Here is a 15,103-nt window from a genome sequence, read left to right on the forward strand (position 1 = left end):
TAACTAAAAGGAATTCGACGTTCCTTAAAATTTTCAAAGTCTTCAACAATAGTATCTATACAAATATTTTTAGCAATTTTTCTTTCAATAAATATCATCAATACATCCGAGAGAAAATCATCCTCCATTTTGCTCCGAAGCCTAGTTTTGACGATATTCATAGCTGAGAATGACCGTTCTGTAGTAGCGGTGGAAACTGGAAGAGTCAGCACAAGCACGATCACTCTAAAAACAAGGTCATATGTAGCAGCTTTCTTAGTTTTCACCAACCATTGACACAACTCGGAAATGGTTGAAAGACTTTTGTAGTGTGACCCTTTGACTACATTATGCTCATAGTGCTTCAACTGCATCTCTAACCGTTCTTTTTCTTCACTAGTAAAATCTTGTGGATAAAACTTTTCAACCAGTTTGCATATATCCATATATCTCAATGAATCACTTGCATTTTGAGGATTTAAAGCAGAACTAAGCATGAGTAACTCCATCGCATCTTCACTAAAACGCACATTAATTTCTTGCAGTTGTGAATCTATAGTGGCATAAAAAAGTTTACCCTATAATGATGCTCAATGGTGAAATTGCCTTGATGACGACGGGCTCGACCTCGCCTATCAACATACTGAGCACTAAAATCAGGAACATCAATGTTACGAGCCACACAAAAAGACTTCACTTTTTCAAGCAAATCATCCCATTTGTCATCCCTTAGCTCTTGAATTAATGTTTTTGTAGATGAAACTAGCTCCATTGCATTCAAAATATCTTGAGACTTACTTTGCAATGTCTGACAAAGCACATCTGTGATCTCCATAATCTCGTTCATTAGATGGAATATGAATACAAAATCAAATGAATTCATTTCATCATAAACAGACGTTGCTTCTGCTCTTTGGGAAGGAAGTCCATCTTCCATAACTTTGAGCAATACAGTACATGCTGCACTAAACATCTTGATCAAGCTCGATAATGATCTAAAATGAGAACTCCAACGCGTATCAGCTGCTCGTTGTAAATTACATATCTGATTAAGTCCATGCCCTGTCTCGAGTTCATTAATAGAAATCAAATAAGCAATGTCATCTGCGTGAGCTTCTTTCAATTCATCATTACGCTTGCACGAAGCACCAACCATATTAACTATGAAAGTTAATTTATCAAAAAACTGATGAATGAGAGTTACATTTTTTGCTGCCGCAACAAGAGCCAACTGCAATCGATGGGCAAAGCAATGAACATAATAAGCACTCTTACAATCTTTCAGTATCAAAGCTTGCAATCCATTGAACTCATCTCTCATATTGCTAGCACCATCGTAACCTTGACCTCTAATATTTTAGACATCCAAATTGTAATGACTCAAATAAGAATATATAGCATTCTTTAATTTCAATGATGTCGTATCTGACACATGAACAAGCCCAAAAAAACGTTCTTGTATGCATCCATTTTTGTCCACGAACCTCAACACTATAGACATTTGTTCTCTTTTTGACTCATCACGGGCTTCATCGATGACTATGCAATATTTGCTGTCTGCAATTTCTTCACGAATTACATTTTTCACTCTCACTGAGAACATGTGAAGTATTTGCTTTTGAATATCATGACATGTATACTTGGCATTTTTCGGAGCTTTATGTATTGCATCTGAAAGCTCATCATTATACAAGGCCACCACATCGAGAAATTCAAGAAAGTTTCCACGATTAGATGAATTAGAGCTCTCATCATGACCTCTGAAAGGAACGCCCTGAAGCGCAAGCAACCGAACTACATGTTTACCAACTTTCAATCGAAGACTATTCCTTGCAACTGCTTCTGAGCTAATTTTGTTGAAAAAACTTGGTATATGTTGAGGTTGGTTCATTAAATCCTCACATGCTTTTTCAGCCATACGATGAGGTGAAGATACATTATCTTTCCCAATATGACATTGGAAAGAACATGTTTTTCCACTTCGAGCCTTCTTTTAATTATCAAATCCAACAACAGTAAAAGCAGTTTGCTTAAGACATCCTGATGGCTTGTTAAAGATAAAGCAAGGAAAACAGAAAGCTTTATCTTTTACTGGAGAATACTCCAACCAAGGAAAAATCTCATACCAGGATGATTGAAACCTGCGGGGATGAAGATTGTTTTTATTTAGTGGATATTCTAAAAGTATAGGCTGATATGCTTTCAGATTTAGATAAGCCCGACGAATTTCTTCTTGCTCGTTGGGAGAATATTCCCACATTTGTCGACGTAATCCTGGATCACGCTCTAAGAAGTTAAGATCAACCCCTGCACTTTCAACCTTTCTTAACTTTTGAGAATGAACCTCTGGTGGAAGATTATCATCTGATGGTATAGATGGGGCTGTAGAAATGGGAGGATCTAGTTGATTAGATCTCTTCCTCTGAAAGAATTTATCAATTGTAACAGATTTTCTCATTTATGAATAAAATCACACCTGACACAATAAATAAAATCTAGTCATTTAAATATACTAACACCATAAATAAAATATCTGCAATAATACATTATCAATACTCACTGCTAAACTTCAAAATCTCAACAAAATATAATAAACAAAGTGTATAAAAAAATATAAACAAACAAACCTCAAGACATTATAATTCGATTTGGTAAAACCAAGGTTATTAGATTAGGTGTTTGGTAAATAAAGTTTCTCCACTACTATATATTACTGTTTAAATCCATACAATACAACATCCTAAATATTGAGAAGCTAGCTCACTGCTCACCCAAGCATTCTATCCAAACCTCAATGTTAGGTTGCTATTATTAAGTTTTAAGATTATATTTAATACCTACTTGGACCAAAACCCTTTCACCTCAAGACATCATAATTCGATTTATAAAAGACTATAAATGACAAAGCCTGAATCTGGACATTTTCATTATATACCTTTAGGCTTTAGTCAAATTCTAAACAAGACCACATACTGAAATTGAATTAGCACTAAATATCCATGTTCCCATTTAATTGAATCGGCAATTGTGCATGTCATTAGCTAAGTCTTAACCATAAATTTATACAACCTTTCTACTTAAAAGTCATACTAAGTTGCCAAATTACATTGGAACTCCTCCCGTAAACATTCTGAAATTTCATGAACTTGATTAGTGATTACTTAAATTAACGAGTAGCAATTCAGTTCTTAGGATCATCAAACCAACATTAATAAATTATATTTCATGAACACCAAAACTTAACATTCTCAAATTCACTTGTTATCCTTTCTAAAATACATGCCAACATATACATCAAGTTTCGAAAATAATACAACAAATCAAAAGAGTAATTGTGCTTACCTTAAAACAGTAGAAATTAGAGGAAAATAGGAGATAAGTAAATTTTTTTCCTAAACCCTATTTCCCTGTGATGAAAGAAGACGGCGCTCCGAGCTATAGTTTTGATGAGGCTGAGTTTCTCTTTTTTTTTTATCGGTTTTAATAATACATAGGCTTTTACAAAGAGATTCTTAATTCATTGATGGGCCTAATTCATTTCTTTAGTATTTTAATTGAAAGCCCATTAAACATTTGATTAGTATTAAGATTAGGGGGGCGTGGCCCAACATAATTAATATAAACTAAAAAAATTTAAAGCCCACTAAACAATTAATATAAAATAAAAAAATTAAAAATTTAGGGGGGCCGTGGCCAACGTGGGTCCTTACATAAATCTGCCTCGGATGACAGATGATTCTAAGGAGATGAATTTCTTCAAACCTTCTTCTTCCTTAGCTTTTTGGCAAGGTTGATTGTTCGAAAGTTCACCCATTCGTTGAAGAGCTCCAGCTTCTGTTCAGCATGCTCAATGATATCTTTCATGAGAACATCAATTTGCGTCTGAATGGCATTGCTGGGTCTTGGTTCCTCGATCAACTTTTCCTTGCCCTTTGGATCAGTTAGGGCATGGGGAAAGTCCAGTGCCGAGTTAGTTGTGTCCATAGCTTCTCTGATGATTACACCTTTTGAGCGTGCTGGAGGTAGAGTTGTGGGACGAACAACTGTTGAGAGAGGAGCTGGGACTGCTGTCAATTTCAAATTTTCTCCAAAATCAGTTATGATAATGGAGGGATGATTGACTGCAGTCTTCTGCTTTAGTGGGCCATCTGGCTGAACCGATTGAAAAAGAACAGCTAGAAGCGGTTGTTGAGCTTCAGAAGGCAACAGTCTGAGCTCGGGAAGAGCTCCAGGAGTAGCAGTTTGTTTGGTCATCTACGACCTAGGTTTCTTCATCAAAACAGGAGACGTGGTCTTCTCCGAATCACTGGTAGAAAGAACTAGTTTTTTCTTATACTTGGGGTCGACAGATGGTTTTGTCTTGTCAGTTTTCTTAACCTTTGCTGCTCATTTGGCAACCCCAGTCTTCTTCAGATTCACTTTGGAGGCAGCGTAAATCTTAAATTTGATGAGTGAAGTGGAGGGTACTGGAAATATCCTTGAGTCCTCAACAAGCCTTCTCAACTGAAGTGCAAAGCCTTTGGACTGCTTTGAAGTTTGAATCATGTTCTTCAGGATTGAGAAGAGGATTGATGATCAGTTTATCTTTATCCCTTTGACAATAGCAGTCATAACTTGAAATTTTTCAAGAGTCAGGGCATCAAAGGATCCTGATTTTACTAGAAGGCCCTTAGCAACTATATTAGCCAGTTGCTGGTATTCTGGCTTCAGTTCTTTCTTGGGGTCAGACACTTTGATCGTGCCCCCAGTTGCAGATAGAGTAGTCTACATTTCCTCAATTTCAGCAGCTAAAACCTCTGAGAAGCTTGAGAGGCCTTCAGTTCACAGCTGAAACAAGTTTATGAAGAAATATTCATCCACAATCATAACGTGGTCATTCAACTTCATTTGAATCTTCCTGTCATGGGTAACCGAGCTTGATTCGTAGATGGAGGTGATTTCAGCAGAGTAAATTTCTTGAGTTGCTAGAACTAGAAACATGTGAAGCCCAGATGCTTCGATCTTCTCAAATATGCAACGAAATGATTCTTCAGAACGAGCAAAGATCGATTCAAAATCGACTGCAACTGCATTGGAGAGATAAGCAGGAGTCTGCGATACCATTTCATTGAATTTTGCTGGAAAACAATAAGGGAACAAGCGATTTGATCTGAAAATACGAAAATTTGAACTTTGGAAATTGTGAGATACTTTCTGAGAGGCGGTTTCTATCTATATCCATGACCTTTCAAATTTTGGACACTTGGCAGTCCGTGAGAGGTTTTGATCTAATAAGTATAATTTTTAGTCCTTTGAACATTTAGCTTTTAATAATTGGTTTAAACAGTTAGATGAAAATTGAGAAACTTTTGAAATTTAAAATTTAAATAGATGAATCGTACTTGGTAACGTATTTAATTAAGGAATTTTAATACAAATTAAAGTTTCTTAACATATGGGATAAGATTAGTTTACTCAGATACCAATTGATCAGTTCAAAATTGATTCAATTCAGTTTATACGCAACTGGCCATTGTCTTATCAGTTGACATGCTTAAATTCGATATTCCCCCTAAATTGAACATCCTGCAAAGTCAAGTAATCTTATCCTTGGAAAATGAGCAGTTGGCGGATGACAGAGGCCTTTTCACATTCTCCTGTCGATCCAACAATCATCATAATGAGTGCGATCTTTTGTATGGTTTGTCTATAAATATTACTAAATATGTTAAAAATGAAATCTCTTGAGATTTTTTAAGCAAGAAAAAATTTTCAACAAAGTAAAAAATGGATAAAGCAAGTTGTTTTTCTGAGCTAGATCTCGCCAAAGAGTTTCAAAGGGCCATAGTGGCCAGCCGCAAACAGAAATATGAAGACAGTGTCTTGGAGAAAATGCTGTTAACATGGTCTAAGCTCCAGGAGCTGCAGTTCTACAGGGATATAGGTCTCCCTTGTAGAGGACCTGTTGCCACAAGGAGACTTGTGGCATGGGAGGTGGCATGGGAGAGAAAATACCAGCGTCGTCTAAGCGTCCCCATGCTACAGACATCTTCAAAGATGAAGGTATCTACCTACTGATGCTCTTCAAAGAGCAAAAGGTCCTGAGAAGGATTACCTTCTTAGATGACTTTACGAGGACCAGCACCGGTGGGGTGGGTGCCTTGAAGGCCCTTTGGAGGGCAGCTGTAGATAGGAAAATAAAGCCCGAACAGAATGAACTAATATTGTTCGTTCTTAGTAGGACTAAGCTGCGGAATCATTCCTTTCACCAACCATGATGGTGCAAAGTGATTTTTCCAGCATTCCAGTAGTTTTTTTTCTACTGTAATGTAGAATGCTAGAGTTGATTCCCATCAGTTGTACTACTTTGCAAAGTTCTGACTTAATGAATGAAAGTTTATTCTATTTAGTTCTTGTTTACTTTTTATGCTTCTTGTTTATTCTATCCAATGTTTAATCCTTGAAATAAAAAGCATATTAATATGTAAAAGAAATCAGGGTAAATCAATTAATTACAAAAATATTTTGTAAATAAGAAAACATAGCATTTGGCAGAGGTTTGGTGATGATATATGCTGCTTGTTGTTCAATTTAGATATACTCCAATCTAATATTCTTCTTGAGAGCGTGATCTATGATGAAATGATGTCTGACATCAATGTGCTTGGTTCTTGAATGAAGAACTGGATTGTATGTAATCGTAATCGAGCTAGTGTTGTCACAGAAGATCGGTGACTCTCCAGCTATTTCATCATAATCTTTCAACTGCTCTGGAAGCTGATCAATCCAGAGCAGTTGAGCACAACAACTTCCAGCAGCTAAGTGTTCAACTTCAGTTGTGGAAGTATCTATGGATGCATTTTTCTGAACCATGAGATCAGTCTGTCTCCTAGAAACTGCTATGATCCACTTGTACTTTTGCAATCAAACTTACAATTGAAAAGTCTGCATCTGAATATCCAACTCAATTGAAAGTTGAGTCCTTAGCATACCATAAGCCCACATTTTGTGCGTCTTTTAGATATTTCAATATACGTTTGGTATCTAGAAAATGCGATTGTTTAGGATTGAAATCTAGCACATAAACCGACAGCAAACATAATATCAGGACAGCTAGCAGTTAGGTATAATAAGGAGCCTAAAAAACTCTGTATAGTGACATCTCAACTGATATTTCCCCTTCATATTTGTCTAATTTAACTTATGAGCTCATGGGAGTCGATGTAGTTGAACATGTTTCCATGCTAAATTTCTTCAGCAATTCCTTCATATATTTGGTTTGACTAAAAAAGATATCAGTCTCCAGTTTCTTCACTTGAAAGCCTAAGAAGAATGTCAGTTAACACATCATGCTCATCTCGAATTTCTCTTGCATCAGCTTAGCACACTTATCACATAATTTGGGGTTAGTTGACCCAAATATGATATCATCAACATAGATTTGAACAATTAATGAGTGGTATTTCTTGGTGAATTTGAATAGTATTTTTTCAACTTTTCCCACTATGAAATCATGGTCGACCAAGAATTTCGATAAGATCTCATACCAAGCTCGAGGAGCTTGTTGTGCTTTATTGAGATGATAAAAATGATTAGGGAGCAAGTGATTAACAAAATCTGGAGGTTGTTCTACATACATTTCTTCTTGCAACTAATCATTCAAAAATGTGCTTTTAACGTCCATCTGGTACATTTTGAAGTTTTTGTAGGATGCGTAGTCTAGGAGTATCCTGATTGATTTCAATCTAGAAATTGGAGCATATGTCACGTCATAATCGATTCCTTCCTCTTGCTTGTATCCTTGTGCAACCAATCTTGTTTTATTGTGCACAACTGAACCGTATTCATTTAGTTTATTCCGGTATACCCACTTGGTACCCATAATATATTTCGAATAGGGTCTTGTAACTAATGTTCAGACATTGTTATATGTGAACTAATTAAGCTCTTGTTGCATAGCAATGATCCAACTGGGATCAGCTAGAACTTCTTCAGTTTTCTTGGGTTCTTTTTGCGTTATGAAGGCAAAATAAATAAATAAATTCAACATCTGATTTCTGGTTTTCATCAGATCAGATGGGTTATCTATTATTAAATCATGAGGATGATTTCTGCTCCATTTGTAAGTTAGATCTGCTTGACTTATCTGCAATTCTGGTTCAGTTTGTAACTGACCAGTTTCTTCTGCTTCAGTTGGAATTCTATCAGTTTGTGGTTGAATATATTTTGTCTGATCATCGAACTGATTGTCAGGAGCTGTATCCTATCAAACCGGTGGTTCCACCATTTCTGGTTCTGGTGTTTGAAGGAAGATTTTGACAATGTGATTTTCATCTTCATTGTCACCTCCAAATTTATATTTGTAAGGTGATTTATGAGCTCAACTGGATCAGTTGGCTTATTAGTTAAAACATTTTCATCAAATAAAACATGTATAGATTCTTCAACATTTAGAGTGCGTTTATTGAAAATTCTATAAGCTTTGCTAACATATGAATATCCTAAGAATAATCCTTCATCTGATTTCATCTGTTTCCTGTCATGATTAAATCACCAGTAGCATGTCTAATTGAACATGCATGCTTACTGAATTATATTGCTTAATCATTATCGCATAATTGACTTATGCTGATTAAATTATATTTTAGATTTTTAACAAGTAATACATCATTGATGATTATGTTACAATGGATAAGCTTACTCTTACCCACGGTTTACCTTGAGAGGCATCACCAAAGCTGATCTTAGGTCCAGAATATTTGATCAGTTGGGATATCAGTTCAGCATTTTCAGTCATATGTCATATGTCTTGAACATCTACTGTCCAAGTACCATACTGAATCTTTAATCAGTTCACCTATAACCTGCAACCACAAATAATAAATGAATTTGGTATCTAAATCTATTTGGATTCAAAATTTATTAGTACTTTAGGAACCCAGATTTGGATCAGTCAAACTGATCTACTAGTTTCTGTGTTCCAAATAACATTTCCTGATTTTTGTGTGGTATGTGAATGTGGTGAGGTCGTCACAACATGTGTTTGTGATCTCTAATTCTTGTTGTTCATTTGGTATCGTTTCTGAACATGCTTTCTATTATAATAATTGTAATAATAGCTTCTAGCTGACTTTCTTTTGGAATAACTGGATCTTTTGGGTGACTAGTTATTTGATTCGGCTGTGATTTTGGGACTGTACCCAATTCCATGTCGCCTTGTCTTGTTCATATTTTCAACTGATTTTTCAGTTTTTTTTTCTACTGTATTCTTGAATTCCGGATTTTCATGTATCATAACTGATTTGACAAAGTGAATATATTTTAATTTGCTTGTATTCAGTTTTGGCATTGTACCACTAGTTGAGGGTTCATCTTGGTTACCAAAGCCAGACCAGTTTTATCTCCTACTGGTTTTTGCAAACCCTGCATTTTAGTTAGTATGACTGACGAATTCTTCCAAGCCTGAATTAATTCAGTCGGTTTAGAGTTCTCAGCTCTTAGCTGCTGAATTAACAGATCGCTTTCTTCCTTTTTAGCTTTCATTTCATTAATCTCATTTTTTACATTTAAAATTTTCAACTGATTAAATACTATCAGCTATGTCGTTTGAGGGATCACCTTGCTTTACTTTAGCTTTCTCAAAGGAGATAGCTAGTTTGCGGTACTCATTTACCATTTCATGTAGTGTAGAGATAATCTCTTATTTGGTAAAGTCAGTGGAGCTAAAATCAAATACCTGATCATTGCGGGATTCCAGCTCAACATCATCAGCCATGAGGCATTTCACATCTTTTTCATCTCTTGAGCTGCTATAACCTTCAGTTTCATATGCTTCATTGTCTGAGTCAACCCACTTCGACTTGTTTTCTTCTTTCTTGACGACTTCTTTTCATCTCGGATCCTTCTTCTATGCTCGAAGGGCTTTTTACCCTTCTCAACTTATCTTCTACTATCTTTTTAAGGGTTTGGATAGTCAGCAATGAAATGACCAGTTTTTCCACAGTTGAAACATGCATTTGGTTCCTCCTCGGGTTCACTCCTTTGATAGTTTCTTTGATATGAGCTTTCATTCTTTCTCACGAACTTTTCAAATTTTATTACAAATGATGACATGGCATCACTGCTTAATTGTTCTGCTAACTTTTCATTTGAAAATGATGGTTCCAGTTTCATGCACTTAAAGCAGTTGTAACTGGTGGAATGGTTGGCTTGCCTTCTCTGGTTTGTATTCAAATTCGTAGGCTTTTTAAATCTTCAAATAGATTGTGCAATTCTACCTTGTTCAAATCTTTAGATTCTCTCATTGTCATGGTCATAACATCCCATTCCTTGGGAAGATCGTGCTTCACTTTCAGGGCAATCTCTTTATTTGAGTGCACTTTTCCAAGTGCATTCAATTCATTTACTATGTTGCCGACTCTTTCATCAAAGTCATTCATAGATTCCCCAGCTTTCATTTTTATGATGTCAAACTTTTGAATATCAAAAAACAGCTTGTTCTCTTTTGTTTGCTTTTTCCTTCACATTGTTGAATCAGCTTCTCCCAAATTTTTTTAACTGTTTTGCACATTTTGATCTTGCTAAAGTGTTGTAACGTCCAAAAACCAACATACGTAAACCACATGCATTCAAATGAATTAAATTACTTAATAATTTTATTTAATTGATTTTAAATGCTTGTATGCAAATGAATTAAATTACATAATAATTTTATTTAATTGATTTTAAATGCTTACTTGATGCATATTATATAATTAATGATATGATTGCATGATTAAATGATTATATGGCATGATTTCATAAAATTGTAGACTTTTCCAGAATATTCAATAATAGGCTGGGGAAAGGAGACCGGGGACGACGGGGATAAAAATAAATATTTTTCACTAAATATTCTCAAGACTACTTAATATGTTAAAAATGATTAAAATTTTCTAAAAACGATAGAATTCAAATTATTTTACGAGACGAGCATGATTTTATCCGGGAAGCTTGTTTTGGGCAAACAATGGACTTTTAAAATATCAAATGCATTATTTTTTTTAAACTAAATTTTATAAACTTTTATTTTTTAATTAAATAAGTGTTATTGGGCCCAATTTAACCAATTTGAGTAGGCCCAATTGTCCCTACATTTGAAGGCCCAAAACCTAAGCTCATTAGCATGCAAATTAAAAACTATAAAATAGAAAACCTTGGTATTCTCTAAACCTAGCAGCCGAACACAACACACACAACAACAATAAATTTCGAAAATAGGAGAGGAGGAAGAAGGCTCGGCTTAGTCGTACAGCCGGTAGGAGAAGAGCCTATGCATGCAAGGACTCTTCCCATGCACGCGTGGGGGCAGCTCCTGCAGGAAGGGTTTGTGGCTTGGTTGGGTAGGTCTAGGCTGGTCCAGTAGGGTCTAGGGAGGATGGTCATGGGTCGGGTTAGGGGCTGGTATAGGGTGGCTCGATGGTGGCTCGACCGTAGCATGAGAGAACCGCACGACGCTTGTTCCTGTGCGCAGCAGCTTTGTGTGCGGACTGTGGTCCTCATGCGTGGTCCAAGAGGGTTTGATAGGGTCCTTATGTTGGCTGGTCAGGTGATAGTCCAAGGTGGCTCGGCCATGGTTTGAGAAAAACGCCAAATGGCTCGAGGGAAGTGGCTTAGGATTGAGTTAAGGTGAGGAAGAAGAGAAAAGGTTCGAACCATGGGTCCACGGGGGCGGCTCATGGCTCACAAGGGTAGCTTAGGAAATAAAAAGGTCTATTTTTAAAATTTGGGAAGAAAATATTAAGTTTTGAATTTACTCGGGTTAAAAACGCTTCATGGTTTAGTCATTAAGTTATTAAATCGAAATCCTCAAATTTACGTCAAATAAAAATATCTAAAATTTATTTTAAGCTTAAAATATTATTTGGGTTGGTCTAGAGTCAATAAAAGTAAGAAAAAGTCAAAATCGAGGAAATTTACGTCCAGGGGCAAAACAGTCATTTTACACCTAAGTAGTACGATAAAGGTTGGCCGCATCCCGAAAGGTCATAACGCATTATAAATGATCTAAATTGATTATTTTGATGAAAATATGATATTTTATGATTTATAGTAAAGATGCGCAATTTTTACTGTTAAAATGTTATTTTTGGAAATTCATGATATCTTACGCTTTAAAAAGGATAAAAATGAAAAATATTTTGAGGGATGTGAATTCAATGTGACAAAATATATAGAGGATATGTGGGGGATCCGTTTTAAGAAGGAATGGTGAACTTACAATTTTATGGGAATGTCGTGAGGGAAAAGACCCTAGAGGGAGCCTGTTTACGGGACAAGGCCCCAGAGGGAGCACGACGATCGTATTTTCATGGCGGTGCCTAGTGTTCGTCCCCATGCGCTATGGTGAGTTATGATTGATCAGTCGACTAGAGGATAAAATACTAGTCACTTTCAAATATCAAACTTCACCCAAAATGATAAAGGATGCAAAGCTTTACGATTTTATAATTTTACGATATATTATGCTTAAAATTATTTTAAATAAAAGTATGATTTTAATTCATGTGCTTGTATATGTATTATTTGCTACTCATTTTTAAAACGTGCTGAGTCATTAAACTCACTAGGTTTGAATACTGCAGGTGATTATGATATTGAGAGAGGCGCTGACGCTTGAATGGATCGAGTACAGTAGTATACTCTCGAGAGACATTTATTTCCATAATAGCTTGTTAGGCAAAGTTTAAAGGATTATGTTAAGGATTATATTAGAGATTTTATGCTTTATGTTGAAGTTATTTTTGATCATGTTAAGGTAGAAGTTGAATTTTGGTAATTAAAGATTTTGGGGAATTGATGCACTTGAGATTTAAATTGTTAATTTATGGTCATTTATGGAAATGTTAAGTTATTTATAAATGGTGATTTTCGAATTAAAGGGAAAAAATAATTTAGTAGAATTTCAAAGTTAAAAGCTTCCAATCATCGAATTCTTCTCTAGAATACATGAGAATTTTATTGAAAGAAGACACGGTGTTCTGTATCAGTTTGAGCGTTTGAAAGTATTCGAAACAAGATTAACCTCTCTGATCTTAACCTCTCTGATCTTAATTGTCAGGATCGATTGGGCGAAAATCGTTGAGCTATAATAGCTCAGACATCCCCATTGATGGATTATAAATAAAATATTTCTTAATAAGCAATACCATTCAAAAATTTATGATGTTGGATCATAGAATATTGATCTTGACAAGTCCTTGAAATATTAACATCGATGAATTAAATCGAGTATGGTTTTCAAATCAAGCGAAAGACACTGGAAATAATCCGTGTAAAAACACTTTAAATATTTTGTAAAGCATTTAAAAAATATTCAAGTTGAATGAGTAAAAATATTTTGGTTGAATCATTGAAACACTTGGTATGCAATATTTTGATATTTTAAGAACACATAAAATGCTTCAGCAATGATTATTTAAAATAATGGAGATGATAAGTAAATTTAATAAATAAATAGACACAAATTTGTTTATGAATGTTCGAAGACTTCAAATGCTCTTACACCACCCATTTTTCCCCTTGGGAAGGACCCACTAGAAGACTTTGATTTATACAACACCTTGTACAGACCTATTTCAACTTAGGACTTATTTCTTGACTAATTTAAACTCCTAACACACTCTCGATTGTAGACCGCAACCTCATAATCCGCATAATATTTAACATCTCTTATGCCAAGATTACAAACACAATATTTAATGTCTTTGTGTGAAGACTCACTCAACTAATCTTTGAATTTCAACTCTCTTGTATATGTGTGTGTTATTGTGTGTGAGGATTTTTTTTTTATAGTGTACATCTCAAATATATCATCACGCAAGGGCTTGTGCTCTTAACTAGCATATTTATTCATGCTGACTGCCCATGATTTGATTCCCCTTCAAAAGCTCTTGTTTGATCTTCAAAATGTTGTATTTATAGACTCCAACAATGATTTATATGTTAGATACAAAAATATGACTGTTTGGAAAGTTTATGTACTGTTTCTGGAATTGCAACAGTCAAATTCGCCTTGGTAGAAATTTTATCAAGCTTAAACTGGTCAACGAGTTAGCTTTGGTCAACTGGTTCAGTTTAACTTGTCAGCTGCTAAACTGGTTCTGTTTCATCTGGTCCGGTTTAGTTCAGTTCTGTTCTGCTCAACTGGTCCAGTTCACTTTCAGCTGGTGTGCTAAAATCAGCTTTGTTGATTTCAGTTTGTGCAAAACCAATAGATTAATCATCATTTATCATCATCTTATGCTTTGATTCAGACTTTGATTTCTGAAACGATTTGTAGATCATCGTCTTATCTTTTCAACGCATAGTGAATCACTTCATTCCAATAACCGAGCTGAGAGATATGGCCAAATACAGCAACTGCTTATACCCAACTGATTGTTGTTTTCGTGCGATCAGTTTGAAGCGATCAGTTAGACCTAAATAACATCCGATTTTTCCCAAATGACGTGAAATACGACTTGTTACTAATTGAATTTTTTGAAAAGTCAATCTGATGGATTGTCATGTGTGTCATCCAGCTAAGAGATATCATCAAAAGACTTAAGCTCACCAGAAATTCAGTTTGACTAAATTCAATTTCAGTTTTTTTTTCTTGTGTTTGAAACTTCACACATGAGTAAATATATTAGAAATACAATAACAAGTTTTGTTAACATCAAAATTAAGATTGCGAACATGAAATGTTCTAACAATCTCTCCCTTTTTGATGATCACAAAACTTGGATAAACAATCAATTCAACTAACATATTTCTCCTTCTTTTTTGTGTGAATCAAAAAGTCATATTTTCAAAACATTTTAAGCACAAAATTTTCTCCCCCTCAATATTTAAAAATAATATCTCTATTAAAATTATAATGAGTTATCCCCCTATATTTTTAAAGTTTGAAATTAATAAAACTAGACGAGTGACTAACCAATTTTCTTCATGGCTCATTTTATGCTGCAGCATATATGCTATGTCTTCAATGAATAAACGGCTTTTGCTCATGCATAAATAGGCTGCAAATTTATACCGATGTAACCCTATACGAATCTAGTTTGCAAAGCAAAAAGTGGTTCGTCATTTGGACAATTGAGCAAGGAGAAATGTCATTTTTCCC

The sequence above is a fragment of the Primulina tabacum genome, chromosome 4, assembly GCF_025594145.1.
Source record: "Primulina tabacum isolate GXHZ01 chromosome 4, ASM2559414v2, whole genome shotgun sequence".
Taxonomy (NCBI): Eukaryota; Viridiplantae; Streptophyta; class Magnoliopsida; order Lamiales; family Gesneriaceae; genus Primulina; species Primulina tabacum.